Below are 23,405 nucleotides of genomic sequence, written 5' to 3' on the forward strand. Positions count from 1 at the left end.
CCCGACCCAGAGGCCCTGGTACCTACTGTGAATCTAGTACTTCTTCGCTCCCAGGTGAGCGCCCCTGAAGCCCCAGGCTTTGTGTGCTTGCCCTGGCACCCCTGGTTCCCAGGCCTAGAATCGCTTGGCGTGCTTCCCGTGGGTCCGCCTTTTCATTTCTTCAGGTGATGGTTGCCCAGGCCCCATGCTCATAGGCCATTCATCGGGCACAAGAATTAAAAAAAAATAAAAAAATCATTTCACCAAAGGACCATGTTTTTGTATGAAAATGAAATTGATTCTGTGTGTGTTTTCTTTTTAATTGAGGGCTTCATGTTTATTTTTTTTATACCGTGAAATATAATTATGCTAATAACAAGTTTTATGAGTGGGGAAGGAAGAATTGGGAGACAAGTGCTACACTGGAGGGAAAAGACTATTTTAATAATTTTGTATTTGAAAGAAAAAAAAAATCCTGCCATTTGTATAACCCCAAAATCAGTGAGATTGACCAGCCGGCGGAGGTGTGCCTATGAGACTCTTATGGATGGTTTTCCCTTTGAAGACACGGCTCCTAGGAAGATGATCAAAGGAATGGGTGGTGGGTAAGAAGAGCTGAGAAATCCTTTTTTTTGCAGTAACATTGTTTTCGAGGCAAGACTGGGGCTCTGGGATCAGTCAGCTGGATCGCACCCTGGCTCTTTTCCCTTTAGTGGGTCCTGAGACACGTTGTATCTCACTGTCCTCGTGCAGAGGAGGTGAGAGAAGGAGACCAGTGTAGGGTGCTGTGGGCGCTAACAGAGTCCACGGGGAGCCGTGGTTGGTGTGGAGCAGCCTCAGAGTGAGCTGTGACGCAGGGCGCGCCCTGGGCCCTCGTTCAGGATATTGGGGGTTGTTAGCAGGTTTTTGCTTTTAAAAAGATCTGGCCCTCGAACATCCTAGAATTCAAGTCCTTGCTCACATGTAAATAATTTTCCTAGGATAAATTCCTAGAAGCGGACTTACTGGTCAAAGGGTATATATAATTCTAAGGCTTTTAGTTGCTATATTTCCGTCAAGAAAGGTTATACTGATTTGCACTCCCGCCCATGGTGATTCCTTATTAGCGTGAACACATTTGAGTGTGACTGTGTTAGGCAGAGGGGGTGTATTGATAAACAAAGCTGGTCATGGTCCCTGCCTTTGTGGATGGTATACTCTTGGTTCATTTCCCTGCATTCTAGTTGCCTAGATTTGGAATTCTGTTGTGGATAAACAAAGCGCCCTTGAAGTATCAAAGAGCAAACTAAAAAGAAGGAAGGGGGCTTCCCTGGTGGCGCAGTGGTTGAGAATCTGCCTGCTAATGCAGAGGACACGGGTTCGAGCCCTGGTCTGGGAGGATCCCACATGCCGCGGAGCAGCTAGGCCCATGAGCCACAACTGCTGAGCCTGCGCGTCTGGAGCCTGTGCTCCGTAACAAGAGAGGTCCGCGCACCGCGATGAGGAGTGGCCCCCGCTTGCCACAACTGGAGAAAGCCCTCGCACAGAAACGAAGACCCAACGCAGCAAAAATAAATAAAATAAATTAAAAAAAAAAAAAAAGAAGGAAGGAAAGTCAGTTCAAACATAATCTTATATACTCTTTTACTCATGGTATATGTTTAACAGGATTCAGTTGTATTTTTTAAAGATGTGGCTATTTCTGCATTCTGTATGACTGTTTAGGTCCTCATAACTCAGTAATGTGTGAGTACACACTTAAAAGAAGATTTCAGTAGTTTTTGAGTTAGGAATTACTGTAGTGGGAAAAACTGTTTAGGAAAACATGTCAATGGAAATTAAATCTCCACAGTATGTAGTGTTAGGGAATAGCTTCTGTTCGGCATTTGATTTGAGTGCTATATTCTGACAACCTTCAGGAACAAATACATGTGGTTCATCTTCTATAAATATTTGCAGTTTCTTCAAGTTGAAATGAGAAAAGCTCGTAAACTGAGTACCAAGTCTGATAAATCATTCACTTAACCAAGAACAAGAGGAACAGAAAAAACTAGCATATTAACCTAATGGAAAATTAAATGTTACAAAGTAAGAAAAGTAAAACCTATTTGATCTTTAACCTCATAATCATGGATAATACTTTGTAAGTTTCTAGATAATGTAACATTATATTTAATTGAAAATACCTGAGAATGAATCTTTAGCCTCCCCAAAATACCTTATTTTTTTAATATGGAGGTAAACTAAAGGAACTTTTTTCTCCATTTTTTGAAGCTTGGAAATGGAGATGTGGTTATCTAATGTTAATGTCATTAATGGAGTTCGGTGTAACTTCTCATTTGCAGCATCTAAATATTTAAGTTTTAGTGTCTTCTGAAATGTTACTACACTGTTCACAGTACGTTTTTACAACATTCTTTGGAAAACCTGTGTCAGCTTTACTTTCAAACCATGCTGGCATTGAACTCTGATGTGGATATTAGAATGTTATGAAAGAATTTTTTATTTAAGTTGTAAATTCCATCTTATAGTAAATATTTCTCATTCAAATTAAATATGTAATATACCATTTATCAGTTTTCTCTTTTCATTAGGCATCTTTTTCTTTGATAGTTCTGTCATAGAGATGGGGCTGATAATACTCAAATTGGGTCAAACCAAATACCTATAAAGGCTTATTTTAGCAAATGACTCATGTGCCCATCTATAGAAAGCACAATCAAGTCGTCATTGCCAACAGAGGATTCTTTCTTTATTTGGCATGTATGGAAGTGGGGGGGACAGTGGTTAGTAGATAAGTAATGAAGGGAAGGATGAAGATCTGAGTCTGTTAATATTGACGAAGATGGGAGAAAAGCAGTAGATGATTTCTGCATCCCACAGCCTAAGAATGTGCAGTGGAGGAGTTCAAACCTGCTTGTTGGGCAATGACTCCCAAATTGGAGTCTGAACCTCTTTGGATGGATTGGAACAGGGGTTGATCTGACTCCAAGTTACTTGAGATAGGAAAGGAGGAATGGGGAGCCAGAGCTATTGGGAAATTACCGTTTGCTGGAGCAAACAGCTGTGGCCTAATACCCGTTGCCTTCATCTTCCTTTTTACATAGATGCACACTCCCTATAATGTACCTTAAGCCTGCTTGGCTCTGCAGCATAAACCCAGAATGGCTATACTGAAGCCTCAGTAGTGATTTTTAGGAATACAGTTTCCGGATGTGGAATGGCTTCCAAGAGCCACCACCCCCAGCTTGGGGAGTTTGGGTCATTCTGTAGGGGCTTGGTCCGTCCTAGATATTTCTTTAAATACCTATATCCTCCTTGTTCTCAGAGACTAAGTTCTCATACGAATTGTCACATGATCAGTTTATTAGAATCACAATTTGATTTGGTGGGATTGATTTTGAGGTCAATTGCATTTTCTTAAAACTGTGAGTTAGGCAGCCCATTTTCAATCCTTTCATTGAATCAATGGCTAGCAGACTACCAAAGATTGAATGCAGTCTGAGCCTCACTAACTTAAAGTATTCTGTGGAACTTTCAGGAGTTGAGTGGATAGTAGGTGGGGTGCTGAATCCATGCTCACTCCTAGGACTTGTTGGAAGTCCTTTTCAGTAGGTTGCAGATACACATTTAGTTTCCATGTGCATTCTCCCCTACTCCAAAAAGAAGTATAGGAGAATTGTAATTGACAGATGCTGTACCGTAAAGAAATGTAAAAATGATTTTTCTCTTCTTTTATTCTAAAAATCACTGTTTTTACATTTGGACAAAAGTGAAGGACCCTAGCACTTCATAAGACCTTTAATGCAGAGTGGCCAATTTCCAAGTGTCCTTATTTACAGTCAAGTTGATTGCAGTAGGAAAATATTGCTTCTAGCATTTGTGTCAACCTCAAGACATAAACCCAGGTGTCATTTCTGTTTCCTTCAGTAATGTTTTTTTTCATTGACCCTTCTCCAGGGCACAGACATTTCTGGCATCTTCCATCTTCCTTTGTGGACCTGGAGGCAAAGGATTTGTTGAACTTTTCAGCAGTGTTTACTGCTTCTGACGGTAAATGGTCCTTGCCTTTACTTCTTGGACTGGAGTCTCTTCTTGCCAGTGTTTTACTTTGTATGTATTGGAAACAGTTCTTGTTTTGTCAGATCCCCTGGGTAATCTTTCCCCGCCTTTGTTTATCTTGTCATTTGGCTTTCACTTGCTTAACTCATTCTTAGATCCAGTCTGCCTGTGATTCTTTAGTTTTGATTCTTGCCCTTCTCCATTTTGAGGCTTTTAAATTGCATTTCATTCTTCTTAAACAGTTACAAAGATTTTAATTTTTTCCCTGATGGAATCACGCACCTCTGAGTGTCATAATTGTCCAGTCGAGCAGGCAGGTGTCCCAGTAACCTCATCTCCTGATCAAAATGGTGAGGGTCTGTTTTTCTCCTTGATGCATGCATCCACCATTACTACTAATGAAAGGTGGGAAACTAGATCTCTGATGAGATACAGAGAGGAATTACAGTCGATGACTTCTAGCCCACCGTACTATAACAGAAATGCACTCTCAGGGGGCAGTGGGCCAAAGAACTACAAAATGCATATGCTGCCTACATTCAATATCTAGTCTGGTCTTGATGGGTAGTATTATTTTGGCTTGTAGTCCCTCTGATATTCCATACCTGTGGAAGGGGACCCCTGTTATGGAGGTGAAAGACCCAGATACTTGGAAAGGAAAGTGAATAGACTAATTACATTGCATTTGAAACAGCTCTTTGAAGAACGATTTCCTACATTAATACATTGTTTTACAGTTCACCAAGTACTTGCTCATGTATTTTCTCATTTGAGATTGGAAAGGAGTATGGATGTGTTATGAAGCCAATGTGTTTGGTACTTGGTAATTCCTGCTCAGGGATGATGAAACCAAACTTCAAAAAGGTGCGACTAACTAAAGCTCCCACACTGCTAGGTGGCAGGACCAGGACTGGAGCTCAGGCCCTGCTTTCTCTTATGAGTACTCGGCACAATCTCCCTCCTTAACACAACTCTAGGGAAATAGTTCTCAGTTCAGCACAGCTTCCCATTTGTATGAAAGCTTCACTTCTGTGGTGAGCCACTCTCTCCCCTCCTCCCACCAATTTTGGCAAACTGTTTTGCCCCCTAATTCAGCCCACCCCCTAAATTCATAGAATCCCAGTGGTGAGCCCCCAACCTCCATGTTTATAATTAGGCAGGGTGTACACCTCACCCAATTAGTGATCCTTTTCTGATAAATAAGAATTGAGATTAAGGGATTCCAGTGTCCATTTGGGCTCATTTCTTGCCAAGAGAATATCTAACCTTGTTAACCATTTTGTAATATAGGGCTGAGTAGCAGAGAAGAACTTGGGGGAAGAAGCAAGAGAGGTACAAAGGTGGAAGAATGCTTCCAAGTTCCTTTAACACTTGGATTTTCTGTTTCCAGTCCCTTTCTGAGGCCTGTTTGTGTTCCTGCCCTTGGGTCTTAGAAAAACACTTTTGAATCTTCTTAATAACACTGCCTTTTTTCCCCTTCAAATTTGAGTTGGTTTCTGTTGCTTTTTACCTCAAAAATGCCTAATCCAACTCATGTATATACTAAGGCTTATTTGCTATTAGGCCTGAATGGGTTGGAGAAGGTACAGCCTTACAAGGCAATAGAAGAATCAAAGTTGTTTTGCAAATACCTTAATGACATTTTAGAGCAGGAGGGAACCCAGCCTGAGCTGTTGGCCACCACATACACTTTGTTTTTAATTTTTTTTTTTACTTTTTATTTTATATTGGAGTACAGTTGATTAACAATGTTGTTTAGTTTCAGGTGTACAGCAAAGTGATTCAGCTATACATATACATGTGTCTATTCTTTTTCAAATTCTTTACCCAATTAGGTTGTTACAGAATATTGAGCAAAGTTCCCTGTGCTATACAGTCGGTCCTTGTTGGTTATCCATTTAAATATAGCAGTGGCACCACACACACTCTTACTTACCGATGAGGAAACAGCCTTCAAGAGCTATAAATATTGTTTCCAAAATAGCCTAGATCATTCACTCTTCTTTTGTATTATTCTGTGTCTCAGCATTTCTTCAAGAGCTTGAGTGTTATCCCTTCATGCTGAACCCTTCTGGGTTTTTTTTTGTTTGTTTTTTTTGTTTTTTGTTTTTTTTTTTTTTTTGCGGTACGCGGGCCTCTCACTGTTGCGGCCTCTCCCGTTGTGGAGCACAGGCTCCGGACGCACAGGCTCTGCGGCCATGGCTCACGGGCCCAGCCGCTCCGCGGCATGTGGGATCTTCCCGGACTGGGGCACGAACCCGTGTCCCCTGCATCGGCAGGTGGACTCTCAACCACCGCACCACCTGGGAAGCCCAGCCTTTCTGTTTTTGAGATGCTCTCTGATGCCCCCTGGAGTTGAGGTGTGTTCTCAGAAGCATTTGGAGCACAAAGGTCACACTCTTGAGAAAGAACAAGATGTTAGGGGCTAATTAAAAACCTTTTGTAATTTATCTCCTCCTCACCCTGACTGTTCCAGCTAGGAAGAGGATGGAAGAGGTGAGCTTTTGCTGCTTTGCTGGAGATTGGTGGTGTAAACAGGTGGCCGGGTATTCTAAATTTGGTCTGAGATGAAAACATCTCAAGCAAACAAAGTTAAGTTAGATTCTTTTGACAGTGAAATATTTCTTTAGAGATGCAGATGTCAGTTTTATCAAAGTACAAATCAGCATTGGAAAAAAAGGATACTGGATGGGGTGTGTGTATGTGTGTTTAAAAGATCCTCCTGACCAAACATGTTGGAATGCTGTGACACACCTTTGCCTCTCTGCCTTTGAAACTTAGGATGAAATGACCTGTGGAGTGCGTTCCCTCCCCTTCCCAAGCTGAGGGGAGGGGGGAACTGGAGCAGTTTGTTAGGAACAAAGACATTTGCATTTGTGATGTTCATGTCATTCTGCTCATGCTTCTGTGAATTCACAAATGTACAGAAATTCAGAAATCATCTGGGGTAGGAGAAGGAGAAAGGGGAGGTGTTGATTTTGGATTTTGACAAAGCCCTGATGTGGCAAATCTTAGATGACAATCTCCCGTCTGGTATGGATGGACGGTGGCGACTGGGGGGTGCTCTGCTGAAAGTGATCAGAGGCCGGCCGTGTAAATCCTCCCTGGATTCTGAATATATTTAGTGTGAGCAGTAAATCATTGCTCCCACTTTAAGCACACTTGGACCACAGGATGAGTTTTCTCCTGATGCTCTTATGTAGTAGATGCTTGTCTCTCATTACTTCCAGGAAGAAAAGTCAGCCAACCAACCAGTTGAGAGCAGTGTTTTTCCTTAAAAAGAATTGAGTGTTGCTTACTCTGTCAGTTCAGTGCTTGAGTCTCTCTTTATGTCTAACTTGGCAAGTGGGTTTTAGCTTTGCAAATGGAGCATCACTGTGGGATGAAAGTAGAATCACAAACTTACATTTTCTAAATGGTAACTGCTGTGTGTTTTCCTCCGTACTATACGTATTAATGTTGGAGCACCTTCTGGCGGTCATTCAGCAGACAAATGTGTCCACATGGTGCTGAACCCTGGGACTGGAATTGCAGGCAGTCCTGACCCTAAGGGACTTACCCATGGGCAGTGGTTCTCTTAAGTGTGGTCCCTGGAGAAGCGTCACCTGTGAGCTTGTCAGAGATGCAAATTCTTGGGCCTCTGCCCAGATTTACGGAATCAGGAGCTTTGAGGGTGGAGCCTAACCGGTGCTTTAACAAGTGCCCAGGTGTTTCAGAGGCTTGTGAAAGATTGCTCTGGAACAGTGGCCCCTGGATCTGGCTGTGTGTCATTATTGCCTGGGAAGTTGAAAGTCAGGTCTGAAATAGGCCTGGGAATCTTCTTCTTATTTTAAGCTGATTTGGGGAGGACAGAATGCAATAAATTATTTTAGAGTAGTCACCTCTATTAGAGGTTAAGAGTAATAGTCATGTCAAGTCCTGGAGAAGGATTCCAGACAGTGTAAAGCCAGGCCTGCAGGCATACTTGGCCAACACCAGCACAGAGGAAGAGGTGGGAGAGAAAGGGAAGGAGGCAGTGGGAGGAGGAAGAGGAAGAGGGACGGAGAAGGCGAAGGGTGGAGGGATCCACGCCTCCAGAGAGCCCTGTACGCAGGCACCAGGGAGCCTTCTCTTGAGAGTCACCAACATTTCAAAGCAGGTGCGCAGGGAGCCCGAGACAATAGCTATAGCAGGGCTTTGTTTACCTGACTGCTGATGGCAGCGGCCACCTAGAGGCAGCGGTGTTAACACTGCAGAGAAAGGAAACCAGCGTGTGCCACTTAACATCCTTGAACTGAGCGAAGGCTGAGTGACATGAGTTCTGTTTTGAAATCTGAATGCCGACAGCAGAAAGGAGAGGGAGTTGTGACATTTTGCCTTCTACCTTCACCCCTAACTCCCCCTAATTAGGGTTAAGGAGTCAGATTTTTAAAAAACAGAGACGATTCAAATATATTTCTAGCAAAAATGTAATTGCTGAACACCGTCCCCGTAAGTTTATGGTGAAAAGCACGTTGATGTTAGAAAAAAAATAATCATACTGTATGCTGTCTCCGTGGTCAGTCCAAATCATGCGCAATTCTGTTTGAGCTGATAGCTCCCAAATATGACCCATTACATCTTTTGAGAGGATTCTTGTATATTTGGGCACCATTGGTAGAGTGTTACACCAGAGTATGAGAGAGGTTCAGCATTCGGTGATGGGATTTCTTCTTCAGCACCTTTATAAAATTGGTAGGGAGAGTGCATTTTTAGCAACCGCATATTCTCGGGTGCAAAGAATCTTTTTGGGATGGAGACTGCGTGGCCTGCGTGGGGAAGGCAGATCTGCATCTCTTGAGGCCATCGAAACAAATCATTGGAGGCATTGAGAATAGAGTTCTCATCTTGCTTGCTGTCATTATCCCTTTCTTCCCCTCTGTTTCAATTCTTTTTTTGCAGTGTTTTCTGAAATTGCCTTTTTTTTTTCCCAAAGAAAAGCATATAGAAATTTAGATTTAATTTGTCACAGCTTGCATTTAAAACTCTGGAAAAATGAGAAGTAATTGGAAGATAACAGTAGCATCTGCCTAACCAGTTGTTTCAAAATATGGCAATAAAATGTTAAACTCGAGGCTTGCTATTTTTGTGCCCTGATGCCTGTCATTGGTTATGATAGATTTCTAACCTCCCCACCAAATTAATATTTTAGGAGGGGGCAGGGGAGGATGCATATGACAGTTATGGACTTACATTATTCCTAAAGAAAATTTGTAATAAATGAGGCCCTGACTGTAAACTTTATATATACCATCCATTATTTTCTTTTAAAAAGGAGGGAAAAAAGTAAACCCGCTAAGCGTATATATACCACGTTGTTTTAATTGACCTGGACTAAAAGGCAATCTCAGATTTTGGGTACTGCCATTGGAAAAAAGCTTGAAACTGATTCGGCACATAAATTCTATGAAGAATTTGGATTTAGAGGGAGAGCAAGCAGTTTGGATGGAAGATGCAGTTTATTTGCATTACAAATGGGAGGTATGGGATGGTTAAAGTGTATTAAGTGAACATCCAACGCTACACAAGGATGGAGCTTCATTATTCCTGTAAATGGAATTAGGCAGCAGCAACAGCAAGAACTATTCAGGTTATTTTAGTGAAATTGGAGTTCCATTTGCCAGTGGAGCAAGGTGCAGTGTGTCTCAAATTGCGCATGCCCAGAACAGTTGTGTGGGCCTTCTGGGGAGGCAGGAGGTGGCTGCAGCCAGAGGTCTGAGGATGACAATGCCTGTGAAGTGTTGCAGGCTCTTTGATGGGGATGGAGGGAGTGGAGGTGTTTCCCAAAATGTGTTTTGCCAAGGAAGACTGGTTTTGTGGGATATTCATAGGTGCTACTTGGGGGAGGGGGGAACCCCAGAACTTTTCTGGTCAAATAAATTTGAAAAAAGCTTGCTTAAACAGCCTTAGACTAGTTTTTTACTTCAGTATTAGCACAACCCTTAATACACAAAGTGAAGTGTAAAGTTTTAAGAAGAGGCAGTGTAGCTAGTGGCTGCCCTAGGCAGAGAGCTGGTTAGTATCTGAGCACTTTCCCTTAACTGAGTGCGGATGGGCCAGTTGCCCCTGTGTTCTCATTTTCTAAATGGAGATAATAGTATTAGCTTGACCGACCTGAAATTGCCAGTATTTGACCTGCAAAAAAATAGCAATTTCTTATTGCTTAGTCCAGTGCTATTAGCACAATATGTCTTTGTACAATAATGCATACCTCATAGGATTGTTGGGAGAATTAAATAGGATAATGTGGGTATAAAAATTAGTGAGTAGAAACCTCACTTAAAATAGAGTCAGGAGGCCAGAAGAGGGCGCTCTCACATCCTATGCTTTTAGCCGAGCCCTACGATAGCAGAGCCCAACAGAAGGAAGAAAGACGACGACTTCTTGCCTGGCAAGAGCTCAGCCAATAAGAGACTGTCACAGCTCAGCCAGTGAAAAGCCGCTATACTCTGAATTCTCAGTTGCCCCAGCGGACTCTGTTCACTATTGCCCTCCCAACTTCCTTTTCCCTTTTTAAAAAGAGTTCTCCTCTCCCTGCTATGTGGGGACTTGCACACAGCTTACTATGGTTGCAGAATTGCAATTCTCTGTTGATCCCAAATAAACCCATTTTTGCTGGACAAATAACTGGCGGTCTCTTTGTTTTAGGTCAGCATGGGTGGAAGCTCTTTGCACTCCTAGGAGCAAGCATTCCTGAAGGGCCAGTTGGTTGTGTGAGCTATGTGACTGAATCAGTGTGACCACAGAGCTTCAGGACTGACGGGATTCCAGGCGAAGTTTGCTAGAGAGCAGAGGTCAGCAAGCTTTTGTCTGTAAAGGGCTAGATAGTAGATACTTTAGGCTTTGTGGGCCATGTGGTCTCTATGGCAACTACTGAACTCAGGGGCTGTTGTAGTGGGAAAACAGCCTCAGACAATATGGAAAGGAATAGGTGTGGCTGTGTTCCAATAAAACTTTATTTACAAAAATCAGGCAATGGCCTGGATTTCGCTCCAGGGCTGTAGTTTTCTGACCCTTACTTTAGACAAAGAAAAGCAGTGGGTTGTAAAAGCAAGAAGACAGAATTGGGTATTTGGCGACCTGATCTGCTACTGGCTCTGTCAAGTTGACTTCTCTGAGCCTTTGTTGAGCCTTTATCGAGTATTTTCTGCCCTAGTAAGCTCATAAACTGAGGACAGCATGGAAGGAGGTGCCATAAAGGCAGTCTAAAACCTATGCAAACATATAGTATTAGTTTTCTAGGGGGATTATCTGTGCCTTTATTCATTTGTTCAAAAAATCCTTTCTTAGTATCCTCTGAATCAGCACTTTGGAGATATCGTGGTAAGTAAGACAGGTGTCGTCTATGTCCATATGGAGCACACATTCTCTTGGGGGTATTTATTTCTGGAGTGTTGTTACATGATTTCATTGGAAAGTGGTGATATAAAAATTATTGGGGCTTCCCTGGTGGCGCAGTGGTTGAGAGTCCACCTGCCGATGCAGGGGACACGGGATTGTGCCCCGGTCCAGGAGGATCCTACATGCCGCGGAGCGGCTGGGTCCGTGAGCCATGGCCGCTGAACCTGCGCGTCTGGAGCCTGTGCTCCACAATGGGAGAGGCCACAACAGTGAGAGGCCCGCGTACCGCAAAAAAAAAAAAAAAAAAATTGATTCCTCTACTTTTTACAGAAGACCCTTTGTCCTGAGTTGAAGAGAGTGAGCTAAATGAGAAGGTGAGTTCTTCAAATATAACCTAGTCCAGAGGAGGAGAGATTGCGTTTTCCCAAGAGACATACTAAATAGGACTTAGGATGAAGTCAGGCTTAGTTGGTATTTGAGCTTTAGCTACAGTCCTGTGTATAAAAATACTATATTCTGTTTATACAGCAGACTCCTCTTCCAGCCACAGATGTTTCCGGCACCTGGTTAATTTCTCCAGGAAAGGCCAATGCTCATTAAGATTCCCAAGTCCCAGAGCTAAGTTTTATGAGTGGGGAAACTGAGGTACTGAAACTGGTTACGGGATTGGCTCATATCACGGACGTAGGACTCTGGCCAACACAACTGGTGGGTCCTAGGAATGGGACAAGGTCTCTCTCCCAGGGACGACCTGACTCTCCAAAGTGGCTGAGACTTCTCAGACCCCCTACTCCAATTAGGCTTAAGAAGCATTAGAGGGACCTGAGACTCTGCTGGGACAGAACCCGTTTTCACAAAGGAGAGACTTGAATCAGGAAACCAGATGCTGCTTCAGGGCGAAAGAAGTTTGGCAGCATGAGAGCTGTGAGTCGGAAGGCTGCAGTCTGTCAAAGACAAGCGGCGCGATGTGGAAACAGGGTCTCTTTTCTTTCTTTCATGAGCTGGTTTCTTCCGTCCCTTGAGTGGCCTGTATTGAGGTTGTCTCTCCGGAGAAGTATCCTGGAACCAAATAGATTCCCATCTAGATGGTTGTGATATCATTTGTCTCTTGCAGTCTTACTGAACAGTAGTAACCAACTGGGAGGGCACAGCAGAACCTCCAGAAGTGTCCCCAGCAGGGCTGGAGGAGTGGGAGTGTTAGGTTTAGTTTGAATACACTTTTTAATATTATGGTTTAATTTTGTATTGGGGAAAATTAAAATAAAAAGGGAATCTGTTGGTTTTGTAACTTGCCCATCTTGGCACTTGCCAAAAGGGAAGCTCAAAATCAAATTTTCTTGGTCACTTGGGATAACTAGTCAGTCTAAAAATTGTTGGGAGATAGGGAGATTTTAATGTTTATCAAAGGAAGGCTGAAATAAAAGTAGACTCTTTCCTAGTTGCCTGGCTAAAGCAACAAGCTCAGAGTGAGGGGATTCTGGACACAGTCACAGCGATAATGTGAAGACTAAAAATAATAAAATGCCTTGTCTTTGGAAGGGCTGATGCCAGCTTTTATCACGGACAAGAAAGGTTAGCAAGTGGGCTTTGCACTGTGGGTGGAAAGCCAACTGATTTGGTTTTACCAGAACTGGTGAGAGCCGGGAGTGTCAGTGCAAGAGCATGTCTATCACTATGACCTCAGGCCCCAGAAGCCCGACTCCAGCAAGTAAGTCACAGATATTCCCTGGTGATGCGAGGTCCAAGCTAAGCAGGACCTCAACAACTCAGGATGCAGAGGTCAGACAGCCCCTGGCACGGTTCAAAAGGTTTATCAGCTCCTTTGAAAGGCTAGAAGGAGGAACAAGATGTCAGGAACAGAACTTGTATTTCTGTATTGAATACAATACTTTGAAGCCATCAAGATTTGAGGGTTTTTATCACCACAGCAAAACTCTATCCTGATTAGCCTCAGTGTTCTCATCTGTAAAATGGGAGTAAGAGCAACCCTGTACTGCTATTGTGAGAAGGCAATAAATTAATGCTTAGAAATTGTGTGGTCAGTGCCTAACACATACAAGGTGCTCAGTAAAATGTAGTGTTGGTGCTGATGTTGATAACAGCTTTTTTCTCCAGCCATGGGTATGGTCACTCTCACACTACAAAGGCTCTGAGGAATGGGGTACTAGTATCGATTCTATAGGGCATATTCCTGTTGTTGTTTTCCCAGAGGATGAATTAGATATGCTCTGATTCATCTACACTCTCTCAACTGATCTACACCATGTCTGTGAGCGTGTATTCATTTTACACATATATTTGAGCACCTGTTATATATACACCAGGCCTTGTTCCAGGCCCTGGGGAAACAGTGGGGAATAAGCAGGAATTACTGCCTGTGTCAGTACGAGTTCTCCAGGTCCTTAGGAAGCAGATGCCCTTCGAGAGAGAAAGAGGAGGGAGCTGGAAGGGTGGGGAGAAACTTCCGATGGGCTTGTGAAGGGGAGAGGGCAGGGGGGAGCACAGGATAGCAAGAGTCTCGGACTGCAGCCCGGTTCTGAGAAAGTTTTGGCCAGGTGAACAGGGAGCCCTTGAAGTGAAGTCGTCTATTGGAGGAGTCCCACATCTGGCAGGAACGAACTGCATTTTGTGCTGACCTTGATCAGTGGCTGGGAACAGCCCATGGGGAGCGAGGCCTTGGTGCAACACCATGGTGGATGCAGATGAACACAGCGACTGGGGCCAGCAGTCACTCGCCCTCCCTGCAGCAGGAGGCCTGAGGGGCTGCCACACCGCTCTCCTGGCATGGACAGTCTGGAGGGGGAGACAGGCATCAAACAAATAGTCACGTAAGCAATCAGTGATTTGCAATTGTGATTAGAGCCACGGAGAAGTATCGGAGACCCCAAGGTGGTATCACAGAGAGCCTGGTGTTATGAAAGTCGGGAAGGCTTCCTGGAGGAAGGGATTTCCTGGGGCTGAGGGTGGAAAGATGAGCAGTAGTTGGCCAGGTAAAGAGGGGCTAGAAGAGTATTCCGGAGAGAGTGAGAGGGTGGGGCTATGGACCTTCGGCAGGGGGGCGGGAGAGAGGGGGAGAGAATAGAAAAGAGAGAAGGGTAGAGATAGCAGAGATGATGTCTGACAAATTGTCATAGAAATTCTGGGGGTTTAAAAAAGAATTATTCCTATTCCCTCATGTTCTCTCCTTTGGGATTCAGTGGTTCCATTTTTTTTCCAGGAAAAAGACCCCCACTCCCACCCCAAGCATACATTCTAAGGAGACCCAACTCAGACCTCGTACATAAAGTATCAGAGAAGTCTGGGTTTATCTGCCTCTCGGGGGGCATTGGGACATGCAGTTCTTATTGATGAGACTTTATCAAATCCTTGATACCAAAGGCCTCTCAGTGTTAGGAGAAGCCCCAATGATCTCTATTAAAAAATGATGAAATGCCAAAACAGGTTATAAAATTAGTCTTGCGAGTGTATCTCAGGGACACACTATGACACGCTAATGTTTGGAGACTGACAGCAAGAGTCCAAGCATGAGGCCGATGGCATCTCATCCACCCAACCCTGCTACCTCCTAGCCATAGGCCCTGTTGAGTCTTCGGCGTGTGGGTGGCTCTGTAGATGGCAGAGGATGGCTTGTGTACACTGACAAACAGGTTCGTGCAGAACGGTGTTGAGTGAGAAGGGACCAGGAGATCGTCCAGATTTCTTTTGAGCCTTTTTCTGAAATCCATGGCTTTTCTTAAACTCTTTAAACCTTAGCTGATTTCTAAAATAGGCTAATGTCCTTAAAACCTGTTTCCCTTCATCTATTCACCCCAGCTGGACCCTCTGACCTTGATAATCAAGGGCACCTGGCATTAGAGCGTCTCAGATGATTCCTGGCCTCTCGGGACAGGAGGACCCACCTTGAGCTCTGATGTTTGTTTCCATTTAGTTCCTGTGATCCTGTTGAAGGCTGTTGTCTTGTCCTCTTCTGCCTTAAATATATTAGCAATACGTATAAATCTCAGCAGCTTTCCTTTGGAGGAAAATAACATTTCTAATATTAAAAGAAATCAGTTCTGCACGGTGAAGCGATCAATTCTGTTTTCTGCCCGTCTGTGCACCTGAAGAATGTTTCTTACTAGATTAGAATTTGTCTTAGGCTGTATCAGCCTCTAGTGTTTTATCTGCTCTTTTTTGCAGGGAAGACTCCCTCCCACGCACCCTCCGTAGCTCATTTCCAAGTCTGTATATCTCGTGCATCTGCTGTTGCTTTACCAAGGCCTGTGTAGCTGCTGACAGTGATTGGCAGAAAAGCATTTCCAAGAATATTAAAAAAACAAACAAACGAAAAGAATGAGAAAGAAAGAGCTGAGGAAAGAGAGGGAGAAAAGTGTATCAACGGGAGAACTTTTGCTGAAGGATGACAAAGAACAAATAGGCCTCTACTTGCTTCATATGATTGATTGTACAGATCAAAATGTTGGCCCTTGGGCTTCCCTGGTGGCGCAGTGGTTGAGAGTCCGCCTGCCGATGCAGGGGACACGGGATCGTGCCCCGGTCCGGGAGGATCCCACATGCCGCGGAGCGGCTGGGCCCGTGAGCCATGGCCGCTGAGCCTGCGCGTCCGGAGCCTGTTGCTCCGCAACGGGAGAGGCCACAACAGTGAGAGGCCCGCTTACCGCAAAAAAAAAAAAAAAAATGTTGGCCCTTTGAGTTACAGCTACCAGCTGGTATTTGCTGCATCACCCATATGACACCCTTACTTGGAACCAATAAATCCTGTATTCAAAGTGCTGATCAGGGAGTTTCTTGCTTGTATTTTTCAGCCCCTACTGTTCTTGGCTTTTAAGCACAAGAATTCGGGGTTTGTAAAGGAAGGAAGGGTGGATATGGGGACACTGTTGTTTCCATTGCATGCCCAACCATTTCAGCTGTGGTTTAGTCAAGATTTAGGAGTTAGACATGATTTACGAGTCAGAATGCCTAGGTCCAGAGACAGTGGGAGGGCCAGCTCTCGCCTTCTAATCGTTGTGTTGTCTCTCCTCTCCTTCCCACTATCATTCCTTTTGGGAGAGAAATCTTAAGTAGTGTCTATATAGCATTCGAGGAACCATGTGGAAAATGTAAGCCCCAGAGAATAATAATCCTCCAGGTGCTGCAGGTAGATGACTTTTGTGACATGATCTTTCTAAAATGGAGCCCTGAAAATGGTCCTCCCCCTGCTACAAATGCTTCTGTGTTGGCCTTTATTGCTTGCTGGATACACCCCACCTTGAGCTCTGATGTTGCCGTTGGCAATTTTATGGGCAAGGAGTTCGGTGAACTAGCCCCCGCAATACCCTCTAGCGTCCTCTGGTGCAGCTTCCTTCACACACACCTTATGTGCCATAAGAGATGTCAAGCAAGGTCCCACCAGGAAAAGAGGAACCCTTGTGAATTCTTGAAACAGGGGATTGAATGCAGGGAATTGATCAGACAGGCAAAAACGGGCTGAGAAGCCATCAAGGGATGATGTGGCCACCCAGAGATTAGGCAGCAGAGAGTCACAGGTGGAGGGACAAAGGCCACAGATGGGGCTTTGGTCACCTGGCAGAAGCAGGGACCACGTGGGCCTGTCCAGCAGGAGCCACTGATGAGACAGAGCTGTCTGAGTCAGGGAAGAAGGGAGAGAAATATCCTGGCTTTTTCTTTCTCTTTCCTTCCTATCTTAGTCTGTTCAGGCTGCTGTAATGGAAATACCACAGCCTGGGTGGCTGAAACAACAGACATTTATTTTCACAGTCCTGGAGGCTGAAAGTCCAAGAGCAAGGTGCTGTCAGGGTTGGTTCCTGATGAGGCCTTTCTTTTTTTTTTTTTTTTTTTTAAGATGTTGGGGGTAGGAGTTTAATTAATTAATTAATTAATTTTTGCTGTGTTGGGTCTTCATTTCTGTGCAAGGGCTTTCTCTAGTTGTGGCAAGCAGGGACCACTCTTCATCGCGGTGCGCGGGCCTGTCACTATCGCGGCCTCTCTTGTTGTGGAGCACAGGCTCCAGACACGCAGGCTCAGTAGTTGTGGCTCACGGGCCTAGTTGCTCCGAGGCATGTGGGATCTTCCCGGACCGGGGCTCGAACCCATGTCCCCTGCATCGGCAGGCAGATTCTCAACCACTGCGCCACCAGGGAAGCCCAAGGCCTCTCTTTCTGGCCTGCAAACTGCTGCCTTCCTGCAGTGTGTTCACATGGTCTTTCCTCTGTGTGTGCAGAGAGAGAGAGCACGCTCTGGTGTCCCTTCCCCTTCTTATGAGGACTCCAGTCCTATCAGATTAGGGTCCTACCCTTTCGATCTCATTTCACCACAGTTACCTCCTTAAAGGCCCCACCTCCAAGTACAGTCACATTGGGAATAAGGGTTTAACACATGAATTTTGAGGGGACATAATATAGTCGTTTACATTTCCTATCTCCTACCAGCACCTCCATGGGCCAAGTCAGTGGCTGATGTGGGAACCTGGGCAATGCAGCCCATTGGGGCCAGGGGCTGTGTGATATAGGACAAAGCATCAGGTCGTTGTATGTGCGGTGTTGTACATGAGTAGTGGGTTTACCCTCAGAACTGGGGTTTCATTTGAAGAGAAATGGGAGAATGGATTACTGTTGGGCAACCAACAGTGTCCACCTTAGAGTGATATTTAATCTCTTTATGCTTCTGGAACTAATGATGTTTCTTGCCTTGTTCATGATTTCTCTTTGCCTGGAACTTTCCTTACCCCCATTTTCTCTTTACTAGCCCTTTGCCTGGCCAAGTTCTCACCATCAGTGCCATCTCCTCTATAGCTTATAGGTTTTCATTAATTTGACACATATTTATTAAGTGCTAGGCACTGTTCTAGGCTCTGGTGACATCAGAGTCAACAAGGTTCCTGCCTTCATGCAGCTTACATTCTATTGGCAGGGGGGAGCAATACATAATAAGTGAGTAAAGACATAGTATTTCAGATGGGAATAAATAAAGGGGAAAAATCGATCAGGGTAAGGAAGACAGGGAGTGCTGTAGGTACAGGTAGTATGTTGATTTGATGCTAGATTGGCCAAGAAAACCTCAGAAATAAGTAGTGTCTAAGCAGAGAAGTTAAGAACAGGAGTCATGGGGCTTCCCTGGTGGCGCAGTGGTTGAGAGTCTGCCTGCCGATGCAGGGGACACGGGTTCGTGCCCCGGTCCGGGAAGATCCCACATGCCACAGAGTGGCTGGGCCCATGAGCCATGGATGCTGAGCCTGCGCGTCCAGAGCCTGTGCTCCGCAGCGGGAGAGGCCACAACAGTGAGAGGCCCGCGTACCGCAAAAAAAAAGAACAGGAGTCATGAGGGTTTCAGAAACCTGAATAATGGCCCCCCAATTATATTCACACCCTAATCCCCAGAACTTGGGACTATGCTGCCTTACCTGGTGGAGGGGACTTTGCAGATGTCATTAATGATTTGAGATGGGGGAGATTATCTTGAGTTTTTTTGGTGGACCCAAGGTCATCACAAGGATTTTTATAGAAGGGAAGCAAAAGGGTCACAGTCAGTCATAGGAGATACGACAACAAAGCTAAGAAGTTAGAGTGATGTGAGGAAGTACCAGGAGTGAAGGAATGCAGGTGGCCTTTAGGAGCTGGTAAAGATAAGGTGACAGATTCGCTTCTGAAGCTTCCAGAAGGAATGAAGCTGTGCTGATTCCTTTATTTTAGATTTTCAGCCACCAGAACGGTAAGAGAATGCATTTATGTTGTGTTAAGCTGCTAAGTCTATAGAAGTTTGTTACAGCAGCAACAGGAAACTCATACAGTAGTCACTGGGGGAAGAGTATTGCCAACAGAGGAACAGAAGGTGCAAATGCCCTGTCGTAGGAAGGTACCTAGTGTGTTGTTCCAGTTATTGATTATTTCCACAGTTAAAAAATTCATTCACATTAAATCTTTTCTCAAACACTTGTCACAAGGTAAGCACTTTTCTTCATTCCCCACTCCCCACACTTCCTGGGCCTACCTCTCTTAAAATTGCTCGTTTGTTTCTGTTTCTCCTCCTTGGATGATAAACTCCTTGAGTGCAGGGGCCTTAAGTTTTTCATTGCTTTGTCCCCAGAGCTGACGTAGAGTAAATACTTAAAAAACTGCTGCATTTTAAAAGTGGAAGACTCTTCAGGAAACTTCCCTGCATTCAGATAAATCCATACGACCATATGATGGCCCATAGGGTAATATGGTTATACTCCTTGGGTATTATCTACCCATTGTGGTCTGAATATTTGTGGACTAGGCAAAGAAGGTTATGATAGGGGCACAGACTGACTGTTCTCAAGGTTTTCAGAACGCTCAGCTGGGATATGACATATTTGATCAGGTTCCCTCTTCATCCATGGGGGAGGGTAGGCCTGTTCTTTGTGTGAGGGGTGTTAATGGGGTCACTCATTAATGGTGATGGGGTGGAGGGGACCACAATGTCTGGTGAGGGGAGACTTAGGCCCTCAAGGTCATCACCCCATTAAAGATTTTGCTGCTTAGTTCCTGTGTAACCCTTTCTGAGCCCAGCTTCTATGGTAACTGGGGAAGTTATCAAAATCCTCCTGTAGGTCTGAGGATGCACCCTCCCCGCCGTGCATCTCCCTGGGGTGGTCTTTGGCTCTTGTCTGCGTCCCAGCTCAAGCACAAGCCTCACCAGCCGGGGAGAGGCACTTTCATCAGAGCCCTTGGAAACTATTCAGGGGGATTGTATGCTGATTTTCGGGCTGTCTGCTTACCAGCATCTTCATTACTTCACACTCTAAATACTTGAAACTGCCATTGGGTCACCCTTAGCTCCCTGCAGTTAACCATTGGCTTTGAAAATCAAGTTGTGCTCAGCATTTCAGTGATGACTACAGATGCAGGGAAGGAGGTTGAGGCTCTCAAGTTAAGACAGTTGTTATTGGAGGAGGGAGAGAGGGAGGGAAGGCGTCAGAAGGAAGATGAGTGTCTGGGTGTGGGTGCAGGGGAGAGGGAAGGGGAACAGGAGAGAAAGTCCAGAAGTGTAGGGGACGGCAGGGGATGGTCTGAACACTGGTCATGGGGACAGGACAGGAAGAAAGAGCTCACAGGGAGTGGGTAAATGCAATGAGGACTTGGCAAAGGTGTGCTGGGCATACGTGTACACATTGGTTTTTGTGTTGCGGCAGCACTTAGAGATGGAGGAAGGCTGGAGGGATGTTTATAGAGCACCAGAAGCAGAGTGAGGATCTCTACATTTGTTATCTCTTAGATTTCACTCCAAATGTGTATGTGGCAGGCATTATTCTCATTGTTTTTTTATATTTTGGCTGCGCCACATGGCATGTGCGATCTTAGTTCCCCAACCAGGGATCGAACCTGTGCCCTCTGCAGTGGAAGCGTGGAGTCTTAACTACTGGACCGCCAGGGAAGTCCCCATTATTCTCAGTTTTACAGGTGAGGAAATGAAGGCTCAGAAAGGTTAAGCAACTGACCAAGAGGGCACATGGCTAGGTTGTAAATGGCAAGTCAGGATTCAAACCCAACTCGTTCTGAGTGTAGACCCGTGGCCCACTCGACTATTTACCATACATTTAAAAAGCTAACAAACGTTGGGCAGTGGATCTGCCCCTTGGAGTTTCAGAGCCCTGAATAGGCTAATTCATGCTGCAGTGACAAATGATACCATCTCAGTGACCTACAAACCAATGGTTTATCTTGCACTCATGCTTCGTGTCCATTGTGGGTGGCTTCAGTCCATGACACAGACTGATGGAACAACCTCTACCTTGAAAGTCGTGTTGCTTGTAATGAAAGAAAAACAGAATATGGCAAACTCTCAGCTGGCTCTTAAAGTCTCTGCTTGGGAGTGGAACACATCTCCTTTGCTCATGTTTCTCTGGCAAAATCAAGTGGCACTGTCAAGGCTGCTGCCGATGCGGCAGGGTTGTAAGTCTTCCCCCAGGGATGGCATTAAATGCTTTTGAATATCAATATATCTGAACACAGGCAACGAAGAAGTTTCTATGGGACTTCACCATTCCCTGAGACCATCTGGCCCTGGGTGCGGCTGGTGCATGGCTGGTTCCAGGTGGTCTACACCAGAACAGGAACAGTAGATGGGAAGAGGAGCAGAAAGACTGTCTTAAGACCAGGAGCTGTGTTACCATGGGGTTACCTAACCCCTTGATCCTGTTTCTTCATTGGTGAAGTGGGGGTAATAATATCGTGCTCTCAGGGCTGTTGAGGATCAAGGGAGATTGTAGATACACGGTTGCACGTATCAAGCGGTCAATAAATGTTATGTTTCTCAACCAGCCATTCATCCCGGCTCAGCAAGGACTAAACAAGGGAAGAGGTCACATTTTGAAGGCGAAGGAGTTTGGCAGATATACAGGTGACTGAAAGTCCTTACAAGCAAGGAGATGAAACTGAAAGGAATGAAAAATTAGAGGATCCAACAGTGGAATCGGTAGCCGGTGGATAAAGTGTTGATTGTAAGCAGTCATTGGTGATGCAGCAGAGCTGGTTGTGCATGGCTTCCTCCGAAAAGCTTGTTAGAACTGAATAGTGGCTCATCTGCCTGCATTTCTAGAGGCAGACTTCCATGAAAGGCTGGTGAATGGACAGCACATGACTGGAAGACCAGTGCAAGGTGGAGCCTTCTTTCAGTCACCTCTCTGAGGACAATCGTGAAGCAGAAATAAAATGCTAAGAGACAATGGGAACTTGTCTGTTAATCCCTCACTCAGAGCAGAGCCCTGGGGTTCATTACTTTCTGCAACGCCGTGGATGATCCCAGCATCACTTGTGCATATGTTTGGCAGTTTCATGGAGCTTCTTTCACAAACTTCTGAGAACCCAAATGAATCAAGCTACTCAGAGACTCATTTTATAAAGGCAAGAACCGGCTTACTTATCTGTTGCTATTTTGCAAAGTTGTTGATGTATTTTCCCTTGGCTGGCAAGGTTTTATGGTATCCATTGGTCAAGAGTTTTGGATAACCAGCCTCACTCCACCATCCTTCAAGATGCTGTCATCAGGAGGCCTTCCTACCACCCATTACTAGATGTGTTCTCCTTTATTTTTGAGGCTGTGGAGCAATTTGTCTGGACTTTCCTGGGGGTGACCTTCTCTTTTTCTTTTTCTCCTTACTATTGTTTATTTTTAGAGTTTGGTAAACATTACTCCATATCAAGCTTCTTTGTGGTTTCTTCTAATATTCTCTGCTCTAAACATGACAGGTACCAGCCAGGGTCTCAGTAGGAATCATAACCATATCGTGTAGATTGAGGAGTCTTTAATAAAGAAACTGTTTATAAAGGCTTGGGAAGGATGTAGGGCAGCCACAAGGAGTGTTGCAAATCTCTGAACCGAGTAGCAGTAGGTACTGGTCAAACCCCTAGGTCTGGAGGGGCGAAGAGAGTGTATCAGTTGATTTTTGCTGTGGCAGTAGACAACCTCAGTCAGTAGCTTATGACAACAAACATTCATTCCTTGTGCATGGTACCTGAAGGGTGTAGGCTGGTGGTGGTTCTGCTTGACTCTGCTGGCCTCGGCTGGGTTCACTCGGGCTCAGCTGGGCTTAGCTAGGCTTGGGTGATCTCCGTGTATCTTCTCATTTGAGAACCCAGGCTGACAGTAGTCTTTGACTGAGACTATTCTCCTGATGGAAGGCCGAATAAGAGGGGCGGAGCCAGACCATGCAAGAACACATATAATGCTTCTGCTCTGATGAGATGAATGTCATACCTGCTTATGTTCCATTGACCAAAGCCAGGCAAATGGCCAAGTCCAAAAAAATCAGCAGGGTGAGGGTTATACTCTTGAGAGTGAAAATGGAAATTTGTGAACAAATGTTACAGTCGATCACAGGGAGGGAGTGATTACTGGAACCCGGAGAGAGAGAGAGAGAGTTATGAGGAGATGGCTGCCTGACAGGAGCAGTGACTGCATCGAGGGAGCAGTCAGCCATGGAGCACAGAAGAGGGAAATGGGGGAATAAATGCCTCCCTCCCTCCAGTCTCTGGCCAGTTCTTCCTGTGTCTGTACCCAACTAG

The sequence above is a fragment of the Delphinapterus leucas genome, chromosome 17, assembly GCF_059928025.1.
Source record: "Delphinapterus leucas isolate spDelLeu-1000000601 "Yukka" chromosome 17, BTC_Dleu_Yukka2, whole genome shotgun sequence".
Lineage (NCBI taxonomy): Eukaryota > Metazoa > Chordata > Mammalia > Artiodactyla > Monodontidae > Delphinapterus > Delphinapterus leucas.